This window comes from Thermobia domestica, chromosome 2 (assembly GCF_964235325.1).
Source record: "Thermobia domestica chromosome 2, izTheDome1.hap1.1, whole genome shotgun sequence".
Taxonomy (NCBI): Eukaryota; Metazoa; Arthropoda; class Insecta; order Zygentoma; family Lepismatidae; genus Thermobia; species Thermobia domestica.
This window is the reverse complement of record NC_137455.1, coordinates 199,375,690-199,398,990: the sequence shown is the minus strand read 5'-3', so window position 1 is coordinate 199,398,990 and position 23,301 is coordinate 199,375,690. Positions and strand designations below refer to the sequence as shown.

The 23,301-nt window shown below is 36.0% G+C and overlaps 1 protein-coding gene and 1 non-coding gene across 2 annotated transcripts in view; one reads left to right on the top strand and one right to left on the bottom strand.

The window, feature by feature from the left end:
• The window catches only part of LOC145678352 (uncharacterized), a 238,847-nt gene that overhangs the window by 199,537 nt on the left and 16,009 nt on the right, over positions 1-23,301 (top strand). The window lies entirely within an intron of this gene.
• TRNAQ-UUG (transfer RNA glutamine (anticodon UUG)) lies at positions 4,728-4,801 on the bottom strand. The gene has a single exon. It is a non-coding gene; the product is annotated as a tRNA-Gln (tRNA).

Here is a 23,301-nt window from a genome sequence, read left to right as displayed (position 1 = left end):
CGGGCTAACCTTCGTTTATTTGAAAAGTCCTGTCGTTGTTAAATTAACCGAGTTTATGGTTAATACAAGGAAAAAGAAATATTTTGATTCCCATTACCAAAGTTAGTTGAGAAGCAGTTCGGTTTAGTTTGTTAAATGATATATTGTACCCATAGGGTGTTAGACTGGATTTTTTCTTTTTTTCTTTCAGTCTCTTCCTAATATTACTGTCAATGGCGTACAGAATTACACCAAGCGGGAATATGTAGTTCAGGTACCGAAGTTTATCACTGTGGATACGCGAAATATGCGAGCTTATATCTTAAGATAGTGAACTTTTCCATAATATATTGAAATATATTGTATTCACCTTTTATACACTACTGATGTAATATATAAATAAAACATTCTAGAACTAGAGACGCTTTTCTTTAATAATATTGAATAAACTTACAAGATTTTCATTTTTACATACTATCCGTTAGTATGGGATTCCAGAAAACCATTAAAAAACCTTGCTATCTATGTGGAATCCGAGGCATATCAACAAACCCAGAAAACAGATCGTGCTTCTAATATTGTAGCCCCGGTAAGTGGAAGAGTGTGATGATTACATACGAGGCAGAAATCAGTATTTTCTGTCTGACAGCAGGGCCGTAGCCAGAACACTAAGACAGGGGGTTGAGATCGTTTTGGGGGAGTTCTCCTTACACAAGTATATATATATTAACAAACTAAAAATTTCAAGGGGCTAAAGATGGTCGCAGGGGGGTAAAACCTCCTAACTATGAGCCAGTCTGAGTTGAAAAGAAAAAGGAGCTGTGCTGTGCATAGGCAATAACGATACAAATCTAGTCCCAATGTTCAATTTACTGAAATTTGATGATTTTTTTTAAAAAAGCAAATAAACAAATTGTAACCAAATAATCAGTAAAATATTTCCCTTTCGTATAGTATACATTGTTGCGTGAAGATATCCAATTAAGGTCAATGATAGGTGGAGAATTCAACGAAGAAGAATAAGAAGATATAATTCTATTGTATTATGTAAACCCTTTGTGTGCTAATTCCCACTTTTGTCTGAGTAAATGATCCTAAACCACAAGTAATTTCCTTTTTGATGGTACTGTATGATCGCCTGATCTTGCTTTAATGGGTGTCCTGAATATATAATTAGACGAGTGTGATTAGTGATACCAATAGTACAGAATATATATTGTACAAATGAATGTTCATCAAGTTTTCTGTTGTGGGCACATAAAACAACAAAAGATGAATGAGAAGTTGCTTGAGAAAAGATATATGTTGTGGAAGCATGTCCGTGATGAAAACTATTGTTGTTTAAGTTCGCATTTGTAATGTTTTGTGTTGCGATTCGCTGTAGTATAATGCAATTCCCTTTTGTTACAACGATAACAAATATAAGGGAACAAAATTAAGTAACTACATAATGCACTTTAATGAGCTGTAACGTTCGGTTAAATTAGTGGATTTCTAGTTCAGAAGTTTCTAGGTCTCAGGTTTGAATTGCTGTTCATATACGTATCTATTTATTCAGAACATAAGAAAATGTAGTTTAAGAATATCTACTTGTAAATAGGGGTTGAAAAAGTGATGAAGAATCAACTGTTTGCATGTAACCATACAATATGAAATTAAGTATTCTCAGTTTAACGTCCTGTCATTTTCACCTTTCGACGAATACAAACTGATGACAAATGCAAGCGAGTCAAGAATAAATTGATGATGAATATAAATAGGAAAAGCGGAAGAACCTTGAAGAAAAACTGATACGTGAAATGAAATTACTAGTTTAACGTCTCACGATTAACCTTTGGAGTAGAATTACACTAAAAGAATTAAAGCTTGCTTAGCTCTTTCTTAAATTGTTAAATTTCCACTAGACTCGACAAGGACAGTTAGAAACAGCCATGCTCTCAGAGGAACTCGAATCCTGATGCGTTTCGCCTCATGATAACATTTAGGCTCTTAGAGATAATGATTGAGGCAAGTGAATGATGATGGAAGAATTGGTGGAATAAGAAAGTGGGAGGAAACGGGAGTACCCCGAGAAACTCTCAGACACGATATGGTTCACCACAAACTTACTTGGCCGGGCACTGAACCAGGGACCCCACACACCAAAGGTAAACGCTTTACCATCGAGCCACAGTGCTTCTCGTGTTTCCTAAAAGAGGTTCGTAACACAGGGATGCTAATAAACAGCAAAATTTTACTAACCCAAGAAAAAAGCTACTAGCCTACATGGCATAATAGAAGTAATTTACTTACTTTCGGTATAATATTAAATATTCGCCTGGGGCGAGTGGTTATTTGCATCCCTGACGTAACTGCTACTTGGATATATCCATGTAAGATAAAATTAATCTTTAGTCAGCGATGTAATGCAAGATTTTTTGTATGAAGATATGCTAGACCAGGGGTGGGGGACCTGTGGCCTTCTGGCCCCATTGTGAAAAATCCTAAAGTATATAAGAAATATAAAATATACCAGAAATATAATTCTGAAGTTACATATATCAAATAGTATAGTATTTTATGATATACATTTTTATGTACATTATTAACGTTACTAATAACTAAAAGTACGTCTATTCAAAACTATCATATGCGATCTTCTTGGGAAGTGCACATTGTGGATGCGGTCTTTGAAACAAAAAAGTGATCCCCATCCTACACTAGGCTGTCTTCACAAGTACAGCGTATATGTACCTCCCACATACGCTCGTTCTTGCGTAAATGTAAGATGAGTATATAGACCTATTAGGTGGATATATGGCGTACACTTCTGCATATGTTCCATTATATCTTTATCTTTAGTATAACTTCCTGTTGAATGCGTTGTTGAGTAAAGGAATCTGATGACAAACATAACTGAATAATGAATTACTTGATTGAACGAGGTACTCGTAAATAGGAGAAAACGGAAGAACCTTGAAGAAAACCACTAACGAAACCTTTACTCATTATATATTCGCATAACTTGCAATTGAAGTAACTGTGACCTTTCGCATTATAGACGAACAAGCTACAATTGACCACCATATCCCAAGCATAGACGCATCTGTTTATTAAAATTTTACTTTCAAAATGTCCTTTATTCTTGTACAGTAGCCTGATTTCTGGTATGACCGGACACACTCACACACAGACAAAACTAATTATTAGAAGCTGGTTCTCTAAGACGCAAAGAATACTAACAAATCCAAACTGATGATGCCATTAGTACGTTAGCCCAAATAATAGAGAGTTCCCCCTTCCCCCATAAGCGGGAGATATGAGTGCGATTCAGTATCGCAAATCAGAGCGATCAAATTTGGCAACTTTAATGCCCTGGATACATTGCTGTGTTCGCTTGTTGGTCTCACTCAGAAATATAGAAGATAAAGTGTATCATACAGAGAATCAAATCACCAAGATTCTCGTATAGGTTTTAAATTTAATCTCTTATAGCTATTGAGCAAGAGTTGCGAATTTTGTAAAGCTTCATTACATATGATTTCTATCAAAATATTTCTTCCTTTCTGCTAGTTCTTCGATATTGTCATAATTGATTATAGAATTATCATAGAATAGACCTTTTAATTCTTTCATAGAGTGCTTCTTTTGTTTGGTGTTTTACTCCGAAGATTTTAAAACTGCTTAAGTTAAAAAAAAAAAAAAAGTCACTGCTCTCTGTTTTAGAAATCATATAACCTTTTTTCAGAGGAGAATTGAAACAAACAAATATAGTGCCTGCGTTGTTTAAACATTTATACGTTTAGTTTGTTCTGAGAAACCCAAGAAATGTATCAACACTTCAACAGGGAAAATGTCCACATGCGAGTTTTATTATCAGATTTATGTAGACATCAAAGGATAGATGTGAAAGACATATCTGACCTCTGCATGACTTGTGTGGTGAGCGTGCAAATGTCCCAACGACATATTCGAGGAAACAGAGAACACGTTGCTATGCAACGCCTCTCAAACCTCTATCTGCATGTGCAGGTTTTAAACTTATCACGAATTGTGAGCAAAGTTGATGTTTCCGTTCGAAACTCAGAACTCCATTGTCATTGTACTTCATTCGCATTGTTAAATTTGTTAAATTATTTGATTGAAACAAAGGGCATCGATAAATTGATTTCATGAGATGCTTAATCCTTGAATATTAATGCGATAGCGAAGTTGACTCAATGCTGTTTACTATATTATCGTTTTCAATTCCTTCCTTAATCCACCGTTGAAACGTAAATTGTAGAAATTCTGAAAAGAAACAAACATGCATGCAATTTCGTGGAATTCGCTACTCAAATGGTGTAGTATTTACTTAGGTTGTTGGCAAGTAAATGTGATCTGAATTGGGATAACATCTTGAATCTGAGGCTTTGTTGTAGTCCCAACCGAGAGAAAAAAAGAAGTTGGGGGGGAGGGGAAGAAAAGAAGGATATGGGACTAAGAACATCCAAAATACTTTAGTGTTTCCGTGGGAAAATGATATTTTAATTCATTTAGAATTAGGATTAGGAATTAGATTTCTGGGCGCTCGACATCTATGGCTATGTTAACCCGTCACGTATGAAAGATGACGGCCCTCGATGATTACACTATCCGAGGAAAGGGAAGGAAATAAGCGGCCTGGGTCATGTATGTTAGGTATCATCCCGGCATTTGCCTAGTGTGAATGAGGAACACCTCATTCAAGATGGCTGACCTGAAAAAGCTTTTGCACTTTTTCGACCGAGTGCCCCCGCCGGGAATCGAACCCGGGACCACTCGTACCAAAGACGAGAGCGTTAGCGACTACGCTACACGAGGCCGCTTTTAATTAATTTCAAGACCCTCTAATAAGAGTTTCTTGCTTCTCCTTCCACTAAATAAAACATCCCTCTACCGACTTTTTCTAGAATAGAATAGGAAAAATTAGTGCTAGAGCGCTCACCTTTGATGTGTAGAGTCCCATGTTCAATTGTAGATCCTGCCAAGTAGTATTTGTGCTTGACAAACACCATGTAGGTGGGTTTTCTCGGGGCTCTCCCTCTTTATTTCACAATGTGGTTCATTATCATCAGTAGAGCCCGGATTTTCATGCACAAACCAACCCCGAGATATGCACGCAAATATGCACGAAAAATATAAAAAATATGCACTAAAATATGCATTAAAAATTTTAACTTACGTCAATTTCTTACAGAAATATCTTACGTTAATGACCTCGGTTGCAATGAACAATGAACGTCTTCCTTAGGATTTCTTTTGTAAACTGTGTGTAATTTATCCAGAATTGTGAGCAACAAACTCAACGCCTTTCTTTCTTTCTTTTTCTCTTTTTTTCAATTCTGCGTTTACAAAGTGATTCAGTTTACTTTAAATATAGCCTGTTTTCTCTTGCGATATACTCTGAAATGTGCTTCGAAATATGCATGCCCATCGAAACTCTTTCAAAATATACACTTATATGCGCTATCATATGCATCTCAAACGAATTCTTACTAGTCCGTCGGAAAGAAAAAGATACCTTCCATACATTTCTGCATGTTAATATAAACATGCATTTTGCATATAAATCCGGGCTGTAATCTTCACCCTCGGAGCATAATCTTAGAATTTAAAAAAAAAAAAAAAAAAAAAAAACTGTGATTGTAAATCAGAAACTATTTAATGACAGATTCAGGAAGAGCTAAAACAGTTTGAGGAGGAAACGACACGAATCACAATAATAGGAAATGACAATAAGAGTGTCACTGAAATACCCTCCACCCACGAGTACAGTAGATGCTGAATAGCAACAACAAAACACAAGGAAGGAAAACACTGACATTTGTCTCAGCTCCAGAGAGCCCAGTCGTTTACTGTTCTTTTTCCTCTTCCTTTTTTTTTTTCAGACCAAATATTATGTAACTGAAATTGCATTGCAAAGACTTTAACTCGTACTACGTCACAGCAACAGCAGCTGTGTTTACTGGGACGGCCGTCCTTGCCCGCGTTCGACCCCCAAAGTCACGAGACAAAAATCAAAGACACGTGAACTGTAATGCAAACACCAGGCCTCGTAGGGAGCTAACAAGTGCACACGGGCTGCTGCTGAAAAAGAAAACTGTTGACGAGGTGATTAGAAAAGCAAACATTGGCAGTAGGACAATTGCCAACACGGAAACAAGGGAAACAATACGTGACATTTAGTGCACCATCTATGAAGCGTGAAAGGACATCTAAGAAGAGAAAACCAATAGAAAATGTGAATGGTTCAAAATAACTGTTAGTAACAGTTAAGTCTTTCAAACACCTAAAAAGTTTTTATCGTATTCTACATGTATTTTTTTAATTTAACGTTCCACATTTCTGTCCTTTAGACCAGCGTTCTTCAAACTGTGGTCCGCGGATCTCAAGTAGTCCTCGAGAAGGGCACTTGTTGTCCTTTTAAATTGAACAAAAAATACAAACAAGAAAAGGGATAAATAAAGAAAATTCAAGAATTGCTTATCACACTTTATCTGAGAATATTAAACAGTCATAGATTATGTAAATGCTAAATTATGTAATTTAATTGATAAGATAAAAATTATATAAATTCAAATAACATATTATTATAAAATATTCTTGAAAACCTTTAATTATTAAAATTAAACAAATATACATTTTTAAATATCAGTATAAAATTAAGGAGATGTTAATTTATACTATTTTAAAAATATAAATATATTGGTATATGCTAAAAATATACGACAAATTTGCTTTGAAAGGGAATAAGAGTAGGATAGCCTGTAGAACATCCTAATTATTACAAGGGCTATTCCTCGTGAAGAAAATTTGAGAAACTCTGCTTTAGGTTAAAGGACGCAATGTGAGATATGATAATTCTTTTGAATTTAACGTCCCTTTCAGCAGCAAGGTTATATGAAACGTGAACCCACAGCTTAACGTGGGATTCGGACCATATAAGCTTCGCCGAGAATCGAACTCGGATCTTCCTCACCAAAGGTGCGTGCGCTATCCATGTAGCCACGAGGAAGCTTCAGAAACGATAACAAATAGCTATAGTTTTAAAACGAAATTGTTATACCATAATGTATATTATGCTACCTTGTAGCTGGATCGTAATTGGGCCGGTTTCGAATTTGATTCCCAGAGAGAATAAGAGATTTATTTGTAACTGCACTATCATAATGAGGGGATATGGTGGCTCATGATCAAATGATCACCTCTGGTGCAAGAGATCTTCGGTTTGATCTCAGTTATGAGTTTGCAATGGACAATATCGTGTCCATGGGTTTTCTCGGGATTCTCCCATTTCCTTCCATATTCTCATTCTACCAATTCTTTCATAATCACTAACGTTCATTGATCACTCATCTTGTTTAGCTTACAAGGTATAATCGTGTGGAATGTAAAACTTGCACAGAGTTCATTATTCAACATACATCAGGGTGAAAATTGTCTACGCTCTATCATTTATCTTCATACGCCCTTAAAACTTTTAAACTAATGAACAAAAAATACTGAAATTTTGTACCGTGCAAATACCAGAAGTGGGACATTGTGTGGCATATATTGTCAAATAAAAAGGTTAACAGTGTAACCAACTCAATACAAAGTTTTTTTTTAAACAGTACTACGTCAAGTTATTACAAATTTCAAATCTTCATATAAAATGAAACATACAATGCCATATTCGTCATGCAGAGGTGCAAACTAAGAATCGCTAGAGTATCACAAACGTACAAATTTTGATAGATTCTACAGTGGTAATTGCAAATCAGATAGATGAGGCAATGGACATCCAAAGTACATACTTTAGCGTCTAATACTATGAACCTGATAGGACGGATTTCGATTGAATATGTGCAAAGTTAAGAGATTGAAAATTTGACTTTCGGTACACCTGCAACTATTTGGCCGAAACCTTCCAATTTAACCATTCACCACAAAAACGTTAGTAGAGAAGAACGGAGTTGATTGTGATAAAACCAAAATAACTTTGTAGACTAAATTTTATTCAATTTCGAATCTTTTTGGCGCTGTTAAAAAGCATCATTTTAGTATAACTAGTGACTACTAGTGTTAGCGCGGATGATATTTTTCATCGCTTCCTCTCCTCCTATTCCTCTTCGTCTTCGATATTGAATGCAAGTGAATAGTACCAACACAACAAAAATCTATTTAAGCTCCTATCTTTTGTAAGGAATGCAATTACCGAAATTTTGCTTTCTTTGAAGCCTAGGGTCTTAAGAGAACATTTATGCAAAATTTCAAAAAGTTGTACGTAAAATAGTTTCGGAGATCTGGCGAACGCCAAAAGAAACTATATAAAACGCCTATCCCCCTTAGGATGTGAAGTTTCCGAAATTTCACCTTATTTGAAGCCTAGGATGCAAGGAGAACATTTACACAAAATTTCAACATTACTTTTAACATTATTTATTAATATTAATTAATACTCTCATAATTTCGACACCATGTTCACATCACCGACTAAAATCGCGCTCACATCATTTCGACATATGCTGGTATCACGCTCATCTAATCTCCTGCTCACTCTACCTCCCGCTTACATTAAGAATTGGAAAAGTACTCACTACGTAAGGTTAAGGTTCAGCAGAGACGGCTCGTGAGGGAAGTCACATTGGTAAAAATTGAACGTTTTATCGTCGGAAACTAAAGGAATAAAGGCTATCTTATGATTGATTGTTTTAGGTAACAATTAGTACATTATGAAAGTTTTCTTCTTTTAGTTTCAAGCAAAAAACCTTAATTTTTAGTGGTAACTTCCCTCCAAACCTGCCTACGAAGTCCAATGATTGTGAGTTCCATAAGCTCATAAACATAGACTTCATGACTTTGGACATCTATGATTAAAAGTAAATTCCTAGACATTGACGGTGTACACAACAGGATCAGATACACATTTATAAATCGAATATTCTTTAAGAGATAGAGAGGAAAAGGTCTTGAAATTATAACACTACTTACTTAGATAGGATTTTTTTAAGTATGAGCAGGAGATTGAAAAGGTTACCGCACAAACAGGAAATGAAAAACAATACACATTTGTTTTATATAATTACAAGATTATTGTTTTGATATATGAAAGTGAATTAAGTTAGTGCCTTTGTTTAGTTTTTCCATACTTTCCTGTTCCGTTCTCTGTAATTATTTTCATACTTTTAGTCCTATACATTCTTTTCTGTTACATACTATAGATATGATTAAAAAATCGTGATGCTTATTACTAGTGCAGTTTTCTTTATTGTGTGTTTCTGTTCGCACTGGCATATGGAAGTCTACTACTGACTTACGTCTGCCTGAAGCTGAAAGCGCTTTCTCTTCTCCTGGTGGCTGTTGTGTAAACTAACAGCCTGTCTCTTCCAGGTGATATCTCTGCGTTCCAATTGTACACTTGTTCTCTTTCCAGTCTATGCTTTGCGCTGTGGAATTGCTGACTTTTGTTGTTGCACTATTACATGCATGTCAAAAACTGACATTTCCTCTACAAGTGTATTTTTTTTCTCTTTTTTTAAAATTTTTTGTTGGTGTTTTCATGTTCACTGTACATTGAAACGAAATACAAAAGAAGAAAATAATCTTGAAAATTGCACTGCATTTGTCATCATTATGAACGTTCTTCCTTTCCTGTCTTTGTGTTTCAGATAAGTTGGCCATACCATTGCATGCTAGTTGCGAAACTATTCATTTTTCAAGTGTAATGAAAACTGTGTCTTTTATAATTGCTTTCCTTCTTGAATGGAATTAAATTATTTCTTTAGTTTAATACCTCACAGCATGTTCTCTACAAAGATGTCCAAGCTCGTGAGCCGGAATATTGGACTCAATCGACTTCGAACTCAGTAATTAATCACTAGTAAGTGCGAGCACAAGCGGCTGTAATAAAGTGGCTCGTGGAAAAGTTGAAAGAATTGAGATCGGAACACAGAGTAGTATGTAGATAGTTTAATTTTGGGAATGTACCTGCAGATGGCAGGGCAAACTTATTCGTATGTATTGTTGTATTGCATTCCAGGGAATGTTGAACTTTCTTTTTCCAGTTTACTAAAAAGTGGAAAAGGTGGCTTACTATTGTCTCCTACCCCCCCCCCCCCACGAGCCACTCAATTCGATCTAAAGCTTGAGGCGAGTGAAAACCTGATTCCGAGCGAGCGTGAGTCCAAGCCCAATGAGGTAAATGACAACAACATCGAACGTTCATAACGGGAGAAACCTGAGAAAACATGTAATCTAGTGATGGGCACAAAAGGGCACAAAACCAGTTTTTTGGTTTTGAGAAAAAACGAAAACGAAACCGGCTTTTTGAAAACTCAAAAAACTGTTTCGGTTTTATCGAAAACACGTTTCAATTTTATCAAAAACCGGTTTGAGTGAGAAACCGAACATGTTATGACGAAAACCGAAATGTCAGGTTTCGGCTTTTCTAGAAATTGGTTTCCAGTTTATATATATATATTAAAAAGCGTTTGCGCCCGCCCCTACATGGACATGATCTTGTCCACTCTCACATGGCACAGAATCGGATCAGGGACTCTTCGCACCATCCCTGAATCACAACCTAAGAACCCTGTTCCACTGAACTATTGCTTTAAAGAATACTGACTAATAAAATTCTTAACAGTTAAGGTAAATCGCCGTGATATCATTGTTTTATATGTGAAAATAAAATTTCTAGTGTGAGTCTGTTGGGAGAAGGACTTCCAAAGCTTTATCACCATTGTAAATAATAATGGTAAAAGAATTTTTAAAAAATGTTTTTATAGAATGCACTGAAAAGAATAATAATTTTTTGGTGTGTAAATCACTCGTTCACATCAATTTTATTGCTTTAGTAACAAAAGTTCAGAAAAATTGCACTGAAACGGAAAAACTGGCGTTTTGCTGGGATAAAACAGAGAAATGGGACTAAACTAATGACTAAACTCTTCCTAAGGTTGGAGGATATAGTTTTTTATAGATATTAGGGAACGGGTTTGTTCGGACCCAATATTTTTTAATCTTAGTTCCATTTCATTTTACTCCACCGAAATCGCAAGTCTTTACTCAATGTTTTTATTGTATTTTAATGCAAAAATGAGAAAAAAAAAGTCAAACTAGTTGATATAGTCAACAGAATGCCTAGTCGTATGCAACCAGCCAAACTTCTTTAACAGTTTGGGTTATATAACCATCAGGCGGACGATGATTAGATCTTGCTAAATAATTATTTTTCCTTAATTTTACAGTAAAACTGTAAGCTAGGGCGGAATTTTTTGTGTAAATGTTGCATAATAACTGGTTTTACATATTTGTACCAAATTTCAGAGCAGTAGTTCGTACTGAAGTTCAAAGACTTGACTTTAACAAACAGAAAAGTAAGATAATAAAAACATTGTAATAAAAAAGTGTTTTATCACATACGAGTATATCGCTTTTTTCACCCGTGTCAGGAATTACCTGATTTCACGGAATGTTTCCCGTTAACTCACAGTAGTTCTCTGTTCCGCGTCAACTGTAGGCAAGCATCCCTCTTCCGACGTTCAAAACGTTCCCTTCCTCAATATCAGATTGAGAGTTTGTAGGGGGCGATCAGCCCATTAAATTTTCTTCTGTATCTGACAACCTGACAAAACAACGGACAGGAAGTACTAACCACAAATTTGATGCAGGAAACATTTGGGTAATAGTTTAGAAAAATTGGTATTTTGATGTTGAGTGTATAAAAAGCGGTTTCGTCAAAATAGTTTAAGGAAGAGAGAAATGTGTTCCTGGGCTGGGAGACAATTTGAAACATAGGGACAGAGAAAGTATAGAAGCGGTGTAATTCCGCAATTTCAATCCTCTCCTACAAATAAACCCTCATTGACAAAAAATAATTATACAGGGCTGCTATTTTTAGTTTGTTCTTAAAATAACTCTTCTATACCAGTGAAAAGCTAATTTTTAGTTCGTAATCTATCGTAATTTATTGAATCTAACAAACAAGCTATTAATTAATAAGATCATAATGATGAAAGTCTAATTGAGAAATTTTGACATAATTAGGCAGCTGATGTTTCAGTCATTGATATTACTACCTTGTAGGTGGGACTTCGCTGTTCATTGTTTGAAAAATGGAGAAGAAAGCTGGAGAATAAAGAGACATATTTTCCAGCTTCCTATAGTGGTTTTGGCCTAAATTCAAGCGCGATATTGAGCAACCTACTTGTTTTATATGAAGCATTGCACTCTATGGGGAAGAAACATAGATTTTATGATAATTATCCAATATTCATCAAGCATAGCAGACAGATTCTCTTTTAGACTTAAGAATTGCTTACGTTTCATATGGAGCATTGTACTCTACGGAAAGAAACATAGATTTTGTTATAATTATCCAATTTTCATCAAGCGTAGCAGAAAGATTCTATTTGAGATCCTCCTTCTTTTCCTTGCAGTTGAAATTACTGAGAAGCAATTAGGCTATATTTTGAGAAACATATGTAAACGATTACTTTCCTAACAATTATCATACAATATTTCCACTAACATTTTGTCTGCTTTCTTTAATGCTACCACTAAGGATTGAAGGGGCTTCGTAATCTAATGATTAGAGTGTTGAACTCTCATACACGTGGTTCCGAGTTCGATCCCCGGCCGGTTTATCCTAAATTTCGGCATCCACCTATCGTTCTGAGAAATACATGAGTCACGTGAATGAAGACGTGATGCCTGCTAGTTCCAGGAAGCTCCTTATATGGGTATTAGAGGCAGGGTGACACGACGTGCTCACTACTTTCCGTCGAAAAACTAATACAACATATGGGTTTGGAGAATTGTTGATTGCTTAAAATTTAGCGTGCATTTCGGCACCGAGGCTATATGAGACGTAGACCTACAGCTTAAAGTGGGATCCGAACCACATGAGCTCCCATCGGGAATCGCATCCGGGTCTCCCGCGTCGAAGACGCGTATGCTAACCATATAACCAATTTGTAGTTAAGAGTGGAGGGAAGTAGCCAGGTCGAATGGAGAACCAAACGAGGCAGCTGGGAATAATAAGGGAAAAATGAACAGTATTTAATGCATTTAAATGAAGGGGGATTGATTGGAACATTACCTGAGAAGGAATTGTGTTCTGGAGAACGTGTCAGAAAGTGTTGTGGAAGGAAAAAGGAGGATGGAAAGAAAGATACTACACTTGATGGTATCAGAAGTTACTATACCAAGACAAAGACATCAGCTGAGGATCGTAATACTGTACGGAGAAGCTTCTCACTATACTGGATTCCACCTTTTCATCAGAGCACTTCGTGCCTCGATGCCGCTCCTCTTCACCGACTCGACAACTTGCTGCGTTGTCACTTCGTCATAAACACAGAATTAGACAATTCGTGTAGTTACTCGTGCGAGGGAGAGCGAGGGCGACCTGGCTGAGGCTCTGCTGTGCATAGTCATCGAGTTCGATTCAACTGTTATTTATTGAGCGCAATGATTTGAGACCCACTTTATAGAAAAGTGCAGGTAATTTTCTTATGAAATGCTATGTAATGTTCGATAAGAAATTTAATTCAGTTACGCAAAATGAGACGCTATAAGGAGAATTGATTTTGGTTCTGAGAGCAAGAACGAACGAATAAATAAAGGACCTTTTTGGGTATACCCGTATAAAAGCCAATTTATAATACGTAAAGTGTATATGGCAATCAGACCACTACAGTCAGTATATGGGAATCAGACATCGGGGGAAAGAGCGGTGTCCAGCAGAGCCGTAGCTAGAGATTTCGGCGCCCGGGGCGAAGTAGAATTTGGCGCCCCCTACACTCACCTTACCAATAATTATGACATATTTAAGAAAAGCAGTTTTTGTTGTTATGCTACACTGAATTTTTATTAATCTTCTTGGAAGACCATTGCAAGAACCAAAAACGATCACCATGTACCCTTTTTCAAAAAGAGTCTTATTTTGGACTTTTTGTCAAACTTGACAAAACTACCTTTGGTTGTATACAGATTCACTAGGAGAACAGTTATGAATAGTTACTACTATTTACAACGTTTCATACTATCGATAAGAAATAAAATTTCAATACATTAAGAACTATGTGCTTTTAAATTGTTCGAAATGGGTGACAGTATTAATTTCCAGTAATAATTGTAAAATTTTAAATTTTATTCTGTATGTGACCACATCAATAGCATTTTAATTTCGATCTTTTTACGGTAAGAAATATTTTGTGAAATGTAATGGAAATTCAGAAGGAGCCTTCTTTGTGAATTTCTAAGTATTGATCGATGGAGGTGAAGAATATGTTCAATGTTTGTACTTAAAATCCAAAATATACTTTGGCTACTACATATGTCTGAAATTATAGTAATTACTTAATTTCTTAATGAATGAAAGATCCGAATTTAAGTTACTTATTATTAATTAACATATTAAAATACACTAACACGTACATATATGAAGAATGTGTGTACTTATATTTTGTATGTATGTAGATAGATAAAAACATCACACAACTAGACACGTATGCACAAAATAATATGCTGGCGATACAAAAAGTTGATGAACAAATGACTCCAATAAATTCCTCCAAATTGGAAGCATTTGACATGTCAATGGAATTTAAAAATAAATCATTGGTAGTGATTAGTGTCTGAAAAAGTCGAACTTCGTTGGGCTAAGTTCTGATCCCTTAAGCCCCTATTCCAGCGTTTCCCAACCGGTGTGCCGCGGTACACTGGTGTGCCGTGAATGGGCCGCTGGTGTGCCGCGGGAAAATCGAAAGAAAATTATTAATACTATAGAAATCAAATTGCAAGGCATAAGGGAAAATGTATATTTGTATTTCACATTACTATGAACCTCTACTATGAATCTACAATTTTAAGTTTCATACTGTGTTACTTTTGTGTACAATTTTAATGTTGAAAAAAGTGTTTGTTATCTTTGTTGCGACTATTGTTGCTCCTTTATTGTTGCAGACTATTTCGTAACTTGAAATTTTAAAATATCATTCAATACTTTCGACAAAGCAAACATGCATACAAATTAACTACATTTGTGTTTTAAAAGTAAAAGAAATTTGTTTGTCCATTCGTTATTTAGTGATCTATCTTCTTAGTGAAAGGTTGGATACAGTTTTCGAAAAAGAAAGCGTAGTTTTGCAAACTTGAGTCCAATATTTCATTGAATTTTTTTCTGTTTTTAAATTAGAATGAAAAATAACCATAATGATTAACCACGGGGGGGGGGGGACCAGTGATCGAACTGTTCTCTTTGTGAGAAAGATCATTAATCACAGAAAAAATACCACGGTATTTTATATTTACAAATAATAATATCTATGAGTGTGCCGCGAGAATTCAAGTTACACCCGTAGTGCCGCAAGGTGAAAAAGGTTGGGAAACGCTGCCCTATTCTATTGAAGTTCGAAAATGTTATTGTTCCCCTCGTTTACCTTTATTTTTAATATTCCCGCGCAACCAGCAGTTGCAATGTGTCTCTACACTCTTCTCACTTTCATACCTTCATTCTCACCGTCGCACAGTGGGACCAAACCAGGCAATTCTTAGCAAAAACTCGAAGAATGAAGTAAAAGATTGACTCGATATAATTTGTTATAATGAAACCTTAATAGTGTACACATAAGATAGTGTACAGGAAAAGAAGTGATAGCAGTTTACAATGAACTCATGGGACGTGTAAATTTGGTTGTCCGCCGAAGTCGAAGACCTGTTGGGCTGCTTAGTGACAGAAGATAGGAAATTGATTTTGAATGCGACTATTCCTACATTGCGTGTAGATATTCAGTGGCTGGTAAACATGGTAACACAACCGACATGTATGTATCGTTTTGTATATTTAGAATGTTGATGTGATGTGTAGTCAATAACCATATTTGGAATGATGCTAATATCATTATCGCATTCCTATGATAATCCCCTACTTAATATCATATTTGGAAACCGCTGTGGAACTGAAAGCATATAGACTACGGTCAAACGATAGAATGGCATTTTAGTAGAAAATATGGCATAATATATCTGTAAATTTTTAATATGTCGTAGCGGAAACATTGTTCTTACTGTATGCAAAGAGAATACCTGCACATATTTGCACTTTTTGGAAAAATAGCGCATGAAAATGTTTGAGGAAAACCGCATACTGGATGCAATGCTGCTTTTGAATTGAGCTGGGATGAATGTGAGAACAATATTAGGTTATTAGACGTGTGTTCCACATGTACGCAGTGACAAAGTTAAATATAGGTCACTTCTGGGAATTTTGCCCCCAGGCCTCGTTGGGGCTTCGTCCCCAGGACCCATCTTAATTCCAACATCTAGTCATATTTCTCTGGCATTCACCAACAGAACTAAATTCTAGTCAAACATATTTGATTAATGGTGGCGATATTTTGAAACGCCAATGTTTGCTAAACAATCTATGGACCATAAGGTAGAACCATATTTAAAATGGTGTTGATCAATTCAGTATTTTTTTACTTTTTATCTTATTTATTTATTTTATTTTTTGTGATGCGTGCACAGAAGTGACATTGGAATCAACTGTAATGACCTCCGCTTGCTCCAGGTCAGAGTGTACCAATCAAGCCCTGAAATGAGCTCACGTAATGCACGATGCAATATATGAAACAACCTGAACAGGTTACTGATGCGTGTAAATCACATGTTTAATATATCTGATAATATATTCATATCGAGAACTTGTAATGAGATGATTTTTATGTATTGAAGCGTCCTTGCACCTTCATTGTCATAACGAATCTTCCACAATTTTGAAATGATTTTGAGAAGCCAGAAATTTTCTTCAGTTTTATTACTCTTCAGTTGTAAAATGAATAAGTACACTTTTTCCTTTCATGCGTAAGAATGTAAGCCAATCGTAAATTGACAAATCAAAGCATATTGCCCATGCGTTTCTTATTCCAATCATATAATCTCTTATATAGTTTAGGCGCAAATATAAGGAATATTTCCATTTATGATGTAAAACTATGTTTTTAATGAAATAATGTCGAAATAACATTATTGTAGCCACTGCACACACCGAACTAATTAGTTTTCTTTCAGTTTTCTGCTTCATATTGCGAATTCTTATTTTTGCCAAGAAGTCAGTGCTTTGGCCCCACTGTGCTTCGTAATTAATCCGATTGGGTAGAAAAACGTTTCGAACTGAGCAAACTCATCACTATCAAAACGCCGAACACGACTTTGCTCGTTTCGGAGTTTGCAAATGCTCCTGCGTACACTATAAGTCATTACTCGGCGCCTTGTATACCACATGTCATTAAGAAATCATCTATAATAACTCTTTAAGTAATAAGAAAAAACTTGTTGTAACTTATTTAAACTCTTAGACTGCGAGCGAAGCGAGCAAGAAAATTTTTAAGAAATCTGCGTATTTCATTGATAAACCGACAGCAATATTGATTTAATAGGGCGCCAATACTTTCTGGGGGCGACTCGTCTTTTACTCATGTCCAACATCACTTTTCCTTTCTCCTTGTTCGTTCGGCGCCCCCTTGCTATCAGCGCCCGGGGCGGGCGCCCCGCTGGCCCCCCCTTAGCTACGGCTCTGGTGTCCAGAAGGAATGGGGTAGACTCGGAGCGCGTCATGAGTAATTGAAAAGGGCATAAATATTTCACCTGATTTAATTTTCCGCCCAAAGTTACATATGTATATATATATATATTGCACGTTCATATTACAGTAACTGGTAAGAATAATGCAGCTGAACTACCTCCGCCATTATCACTGCGAGTGATTACAAATATTCAGAAAGATAATGTTTGATATTTGAGGGGATCGCTCCAGGTGTGTAATAATATCAAGAGGTTTTAAGAATCTATGGTTTTGCGATCTAAATAAAGATGTGTTATTTTACTCTCTTTCTCTCCAAATAATAATAATAATAATAATAAATATATCCACCCTAAATTCCCCTGAAAAATTCATGTACTTTCCGCCTTATAGTTTCCCGGGTATAATTGTCATAAATGTCGACACCAGGCCGGTAGCCAGCCCAAAAATGTAGGGGGGGGGGGAAACCGAAGTTAAGGGTGTCCGATCTAACCATATTATAGTTTATCACCATATTATAGTTCATTTGCAAGCCTACCGTGAAAATTTTAGGTGGCCAGCGAAAATTTAGGGGGCGCCCCAATAGATCTCCCTGGATACAGGCCTAGTCGACACATGTCATTCGCTTTTCACTTTTTCTGTCTTTGCGTGGGGTCTCTAATCTATCGTTGTTCATTAGGGTCTAAATGCTGCTTTCTTATATCATATACAGTTGATTTCGCAACGAGAGTGGCCGCAGCAGTTTCATCCACAGTCTCCCGTACGGAAGCTTTTCTTCCCCCTTCCTGTTCTTGTGAGCGGAAATACGAATAAACGTTAAAAATAATTTCTGGCTCTCCACTTTTAAGAATAAGCTTTTTTCTCTCTCCAATCCTGTAACATTCGGGTGACTGCACAGATGTTGATGGTTCCATTATTTACAATTAACTATTTACCAAAAACAATACTATATACAAGAAGCATAAAAGGGGGATGAAAAACAAACACGAACGCACACACACACACACACATCAAATCTTGAGACGACACACTCACGATCAGTGGCGTATTTACGATTTTGTTTCGGGAGGGGCTTTACTAACTTTCGGGGGGGCTTTGCCTGAAAATGTGAAAATTCTGCAAGATATTTCATATACTTTACTATAGTAAGCAAGATTTCGGGGGGGGGGGGCTTAAGCCCGGAAGCCCCCCCTAAATACGCCACTGCTCACGACAATAACTTAAACTCTACAAATAGAACTTCCGCACTAAAAACAATAAATAATGTATATATACAGTACAATTGATATATTTACATAAATATTACTAAATATTTTCCACGGATATACGCAAAGTAACGAGGCAATAGATCGCTTTCTCTAGGACAGAAAAGTGGCTCTTCAGCGATCGTTGACGTTTGGCAACAAAGCTTGTCATTCTCTCACTGGGGATGGTTGAGTTGTAGTGTTGCTTACTCCTCTTCTTGAGATCCTCGAATCTATGACCAATGAATCGAACTGTGGGAGCCCCAAATGAATACAAGAAAAGATACAATTCTACTGTTCTTAGTCATTTGGAATCGTATCATCAATTCCAAAATTTGAAAACAACGCTAACGGTAAGTTTATTACTCTCATAGCGCTAAATGAAATTCATATAGCAAATTCTTTATAAGACAGCAATTCTCGTGATAAGCATGCCACGAGGGAATACACTCTAAGGGAAAATTCGTTTGTTAGGTTTTTAGACGTCTTTACCCAACAACGAGACTGTATAGAGACTGGACTTACAGGTTAAAGTGCAATCCGCGGGCCGGACTCAGGCCTACAAAGCATATATGACTTCGGGGCCGCCCGGGCCGTAAATTTTTAAATATACAATCATATTTCTCGGTCCTTTTGGGGCCTAACTTTGCAAATGTACTGTACAACAATATTTATTGGACGTTTGGACCATTCTTTCTTAAGAACTATTAAAGCAGATCTGCAAAATTAAACTTCTAATTGCTGTAAATTTAAAAAAATATAATTTTTAGTAAATTATAAAGTTTATGTAATTCGGGTTTATTTCGGGCTCATTTGATTACCACATGAGCTCGGGCCTAAATGCTAAAACATATTTCGGACTCGGGTCGGACCTCACATTATAAACTCACGAGCCGGGCCGAGCCTGAGCTAAAAATTCCGGCCCGTGCAGACCTCTACTACGTGCACCGAAGGCGAGTGCTTTGAAGTAACGGGGGTTCCCTTAGATGAGTTATTTTATTTCCTTATTTAAAAATGGCAGAGTTACGGAATGACATTTTCTTTCACTCAACAATTTCCACATTTCTTTTTTTTTATTTCTTTTTTTATTTTACAAATTCATTCTCAAAGTAAACAATGATTTTTCACCAGGGGAGAATGGACACATAAGATAAACAAGAGAACATGTTATACATGTAAAACTATATAAAGAGGAAAAGAGAAAGTAATTAAAGAAATACGTCTCTTTCATATATAAAGCTTGTGCTGTGAAACATCGTGTTGACGTTGACTTCAGTCAAAATCTTGATTTGAACATATGCGATTTGAAGACATCCGGATCAAAAAGCACTTGAGCATCAAACAAAACTTTTCAAGGGCAGAAAAAAAAGCTACAAGTAGAATCAATGCTTAAACGCGGTACTGTAGACTCATTTTTCGAACTGAAAGAACGTTTTCATAGCCAAAAGGACTTGGATAAAAATAATAAGACTTGAACAGCAAGGTGGTATTTCCTTTGAAGTGGGTATTAGCCAATAAGTATCTCCAAGAAATTTAAATTTAGAAAATAGGTAAGTAGGTTTATTAGATTTAAGTTATTTTGTATAAAATGATAAGAGCGTGAATACGAAGACACTATTCATCCTATGGATAACAGTGGATCCGGGAGCAAAAGGTTTCTTTGTAAAGTGCGAAAAGTTCTGCAGAAAAATAACAAGAACATTTTTCACGACAAAATCCCTTATATGCTGAAAACCTGAAAACAAGTGCAAAAAGGAAAAAAAAAAAAAAAACGCATAGAAAGTCCAGGCGCATACTAATAATGAAACTATAAATGGAGTACAAATTAATTTTTCGTTGCTCCGCTGGTATAGCGGGCTCCACCGAGTGGTCGCGGGATCGATTCCCGCCGGGAGCTCACCTTGAATGGAGTGGTTCGGAGCCCACTTTAATCTGTAGGTCCACATCTCTATATAGCCCCGCTGTTGAAAAAGGACGTAAAATCCTAAACACTTTCACTTTCAGCTGGTATAGCCTTGGCTTAGCACTCGGGAGATCATGGAATTAAATCACGCGCCAGGACATAATGCATTAGGTTTTACTCACTCAGTCAATGGAATTATCTTGTGTCATTCATTGTGCATCCTTTTAAACCACATATGCCTCCGAAAAGTTAAATAATCTTAACTTCTTCGTCGTAATTTGAAAAGACGCTGACAATAAGGGCTCTAAATTTGTCTGAGCAAAATAAGGAACACATTTCCTTCAGCGTTCTATTTTCTGTAAAATTTGTTTTCTAACAAGCTTACTACACAAAGGGTATTCTTGAGCAGATTTACTAAATATACCGTAATTGTACAGACTTGTACAAACTTCGAAAGAGCAAGTCCGCCGACACCCATGGAAATGGAATTGACAACACTGAGCAGCTTAAAGGGATTTTTGCCATGCCATTTTGATTTTCTCTTTGTCCGTAATTAAAAGCGTAGCAGCATTTCAGATTTGGCTGGGGGGGGGGGGGCAAGACCCCTTGATATAAGTAAAATTTCGCGTTTTTCACTGACATTACTATTTTATTGATAAAATCTATATAAATCTCAAACTCAGGGGGAAATGCCTCTTCCTGTCCTCCCTAAATGACACCCCTGAATTAAAACTCGTTTTCTAGTATTTATAGTTGAGTATAAAGAAACATATTAATTTTGTAATTGAAAATTTTTAAAACATGCTAATTAAATACAAGATAATTAATAATTAATCACTAATTAAAGTTTTTACTTTTCGGCCCAAGGAAGGAAATTGAAAGCACCAACCCTGCAGAAAACGATTAATTACTTTTCCTGTATACGATAAAATAATTTGCAAAGCTTCATTTACCAACAATCACACTATATTTCATTTTAATTCATTGTTCCCCTAAAATTTCTATTAATTCAATTAAATATTGACTGTGTGTAAATGATGCTTTGCAAATTATTTTATCTTATAGAGAAAGAGTAACTTAGTCATTATTCGCAGGGTTGGTTCATTGAATTTCCTTCGTTGGGCTTCAAAGTAAAAAGTTAAATTATTAATTATTATCTTGCAATTATTAAGCACATTTAAAAAAATCAACTACAAAAATCATAATAATATGTACCTTCTTATTTGCAACTATAAATACTAGAAAATATGCTTTAATTACGGAAAAGAAAAAAGAAAATGGCGAGGCAACAATCCCCTTAATTTACGTATTTATTATTTTTAATAATAGAAGGTTAATCAATAATATCCGTAATCTATTTACAAATTGTTGTGTCACAAACATATAAGTTTTCGAAAACTTATATGATAATTGATAGCGAACGTAAGATGACTTGGAAGAAAAGTTGCTGAATTGGATACACTGTCTTTAAAAAGCGCTGGGATCTTCAGCGAGTCCTTTGCCAGTAGCAGACGAAAACCGAAGTGCTCGGATCAAAAGGTGGTCACAAGAATAGTCGTCGTAGCAAATGACCATTGATAGCAGAATATGACGTTGATGTGACACGATATTTGTTGGGGAACAACTCTTCGGCCTGAAATTTTGTCGTCACTCTCTTCACTTGCGTTGCCTAGGAAACAAATCCTGAGCGATGTTGTCAGATTTTCACGCGGATTTTTCAGTGGATGTTGATAATACAGTATATAATGATGGCTATGATAGGACTTACAGACAAATGTTTGTTTTAACAAGTAATATGTTATTGATTGCCTTTCGTTCGAACGCTTTTTTTTCTCACTAACATTGTAAGTAACATTTAATGGAGGTAAAAATTTCTCATTGTCCATGTGCACTGCTCAGTACAATAAATAATGGTGCCACGCACGATAAATGTAAGGGAAGGGAACACAGTGGCTCAGTGGTAGAGATCTCACCCGTGTTGCTGCAACAGTTTGATCGCGCGGGTTTGATCCAGCGCCATGTGAGTTTGTTGTGGAAAATACCGTTTTCTCAGAGTTCTCCTATTTCCTTCCACATTCCCATTGCATTAATTCTTTTATAATGATCAACTTTTATTAATCATCTGTCCCCTTTACCCTAAAGGGCATAGCTCTGAGAAGTTTGAAGGTTTCATATATTTTATTCATTTATTTTCAAATGTGAGTGAAGAACTCCCTTGAAAAAGTTGGAAGGAATTTACCCTCTTGGACTTGACTGATTCCAGCTCGAAAAGATTTCTACGCAAACAATAGGCATATTTGCCAAACCTGAAAAAAAAAAGTATCCAATAATCTTTACGAAAAATTATCCTATAAATGGCTCTCGGACACATATACGTGTTCTGCTGAATGGTAGAAACTCACTTACATTTGCTTTAATTATTATGTTATGCTAATAGAATCCATTCACAGTAGAAGCGACGGAATGATTTTTTTTTTTAAGTTGGAGAATCCATATTTTATATTTGACGAATTTCAACCTCAAGTAATACTAATAATTCTCACTGTCAGATCCTAAAAGAAAATATAAGGCATTTTTCAAGAAGTTTCTTTAAACGTTTTTCT